Here is a 3353-nt window from a genome sequence, read left to right on the forward strand (position 1 = left end):
ATTGAAACCTAGTTCTGTTTTGTAGTTTCGATATCAAAACCTTGATCTGTTTTGGGGTCTTGATATCTTGAAACCCCATTCTATTTTGGGGTTTCGATATCTCAAAACCTCATTCTGTTTTGGGGTTTTTATTAAACCCTGATTCATTTTGGGGTTTTGATATTGAAACCCCGTTGTGTTTTAGGGTTTTGATATGATCTGTTTTGGATGATTTGCACATGATTTTAATTGTTCGTGTGATATTTGCTTCATCTCAGATTTTGGTGAAATGGATACTTTGTCAGATTTTTGTGATTTTAGTAGTAGCTCTCATACCCCTACCCCAACACCTAACCCTACCCCTACACCTGCCATTATCCCTATGGACCCTACCATGCTGCCTCTTGCCCCCACAAAGTAAGAAACTAACTACAATAGTTTGGACTTACTTAACCAAACTAGAGAGTGGTGACTCCAATAACCCCCAAGCTAAGTATAACTATTGTGGTAAAGTGTATGGATATCACTATGGGTAACATGATACATCCCAATTAAATGTCTACTTAGAAGAACAATGCAAAAAGAATCCAATATTAAAATCTTTATAAGAGAAGAACCAATCTAGACTAGAGATTGGATTTTAAAAAAATGGCGAATGAGAGTAGTGGGGGTGCAACGTTAAAAAGGTGTACTAAATATGCTCCAGAAGAGTGTAGAAGACACCTAACTCGTATGGTTATCATGAACAAGCTAATGTTTCAGTTTGTGGAGGGAAAATGGTTCCAAGCAAGCATATTCTAAGCACTTGAAACCTAGGTTTAACCTTCCTACTTGTCATACAGTAGTCTAAAGGATATGAAAAAACATTACATAACAGAAAAAGATTTGCTGAGGGGCCAATTAGTGAGTCATAGAGTTGGACTCACCATTGATACATGGACATCCATCCAAATTTTTAATTTTATGTCTTTAACTATGCATATTATTGATTGTGATTGGAAAGTAACTGGTATGAATGTCCAATTTAATTGTTGTAGTGATACATGAGACGTCAACGTCTACCTCTGCTGCAATATGACTTCGTGTCTATTAGACCCACCATTGTCATTCGCTATTTATCCGAGAAACCAGCCTCTTCAACTCCTCTTTTTTTCCTTCATACTTTCTAGCATTTGTGTTGGCTCGCCCAACACAAGATGAAAGACCCTTTGTTAAACCCTATGCTGAGATGCTTTTGCCAAGCTTTCTATGTGGTACCGCTTGCCCTTCCGTTTGACTAGCTATACTCTGCACACCAATTCTCCTCATTTTTTCACCAAATCAATTAGGGAGGATCATATTTTCCTTCCACTTGCCAAGGAAAGGCTCTCACCTTTGCCTTCCCTTTGTCCATAGAAGGTGTTTGTCCTCTTAGGTTGCGCGATCCCCACAAATCAAAACAAGTGATGGAATGAAAATAGGAAGTTCTTGTTCATATACGAAGTAAGGCAGAAATCCTTCAAAGCACTCATTTGGATATGAAAATGCTAGGTAAACGTTTTCGAGCAATAGCTCTGAAAACTATAGTTCAAGAATGTGTTCCGAGCATTAGCTTAAATTCGCGTTGAGAAGCTAGGACAATAGTTCCAAGCACTAGCTCGAACTCAATGTATGCTAAGGAGAATATTTTCTATGAACGAGCTTAGACTCCGAGTAAGGTCTAAGTCTTGCCCAGCCTTCACCCAGCCTTCACCGAGAGATTTGAGTGAGTGCTCGTCTTGCTTTGCTGGCCAAAGTCCTTGCTCGCCCAACTTGCTCATCTAACTTGTCTGCCCCCACTTGCTTGGTTGCTCGCCTCTCTCGCTCAAACGGGCTGTCACACAGAGATTAGAAATCTTCTTTTGGTGAAGGACAAATATGCGAAGACCAAGCAATTCTCGAGACAAAGTCACACATGCAGTCGTTATCCACATTGCGAAAAAGATAGCTAGGGTGTGTGTATGGCCCTTTTAAGAGGAGATCGTTGTGCATACATTAATGATACGGAAACTAGTTTTTAAGATTGGAATTATGTTGCTTCGAGGACTTGGGGTTCTTGGGTTATGACTTATGTTTTATATTTTGGATGCTCAGTAAGTACTGTGTGAAGTTATGTAATTATTATATTGCCAGGTGACTGTTGATCCTTTATTTATGTTGCTCTATATTGGTGGTTGGTCGTGATTGCTTGTTGTTTAGAAATTTGAACTTATCACGCGATATTGTAAGTTGTGCATGGGGATTTGTGTCTCGATAGGTATTATTGCTCAATTTCCTATGTATTTAATTGCAATATCCCATTGTCATTTATATACATTTAAGCTTTTTTCATGGATTATCACTTCTTGAGTTTTCTTTAAAATCTCATCATAGTAGTCTCCTTACGATCTCACTCTTCGGGACCAAAGACTTTGGTGTAGATGTAGACTTTGAGAGAGTAAGAGCATCGAGATCCTACATAACCAGGAAAGTGAAAATGGGGGGCACGTATCTGTCGGACTATCTTTCTATTGTATGGTTATGTTTAGCATTGTGATGTTAAGCATGCGAGCACACACCTGTTATCATATTTGCGAAGGTTGTCACCTGTGGGGTGCACATCTTGATGTCGTAGTTTCCACCAAATCACAAGCGAAGGTTGAAAATGTCACACATATCCTAAAACCGAAACATGACCCATATAAATAACAGACCATGACACTACATAACTAGTTTAATAATAACCTTTTCTTGGATTAACCTAAACACAACCCATTTCATTTGATGGGTTGAGCTTATCCGTTTATTTGTTTTACCCAATTAATATAATTTCATATATTATGCATGTATAACTATATAAGTCATTCACAATTACAATTGGACTCACGATAAAATATTTTATGACCATTATCCAAACCAATAATATTTAACAAAGTTAATATTTCCATAAAATAATTAACTAGTCAAATACCCATATTAATCTAAAATCCCTATAATAATAAATGCATATAAAACTAAACGCTTACCCTAAAATCACAAGCGAAGGTTGAAGATGTCACACATATCCTAAACCCAAGCATGACCCATATAAATAACGGATTATGAGAAGACAGGACCTGCATAACTAGTTTAATAATAACCTTTTTCTTGGATTAACCTAAACATGACCCGTTTCATATAATGGGTTGAGCTTATCCATTTATTTGTTTTACTCAATTAATATAATTTCATATATTATGCATGGATAACTATATAAGTCATTCACAATTACAATTGGACTCATGATAAAATATTTTATTATCAATATCCAAACCAAGAATATTTAACAAAGTTAATATTTCCTTAAAATATTTAAGTAGTCAAATACCCATATTAAT

The sequence above is a fragment of the Juglans regia genome, chromosome 15, assembly GCF_001411555.2.
Source record: "Juglans regia cultivar Chandler chromosome 15, Walnut 2.0, whole genome shotgun sequence".
Classification (NCBI taxonomy): Eukaryota; Viridiplantae; Streptophyta; class Magnoliopsida; order Fagales; family Juglandaceae; genus Juglans; species Juglans regia.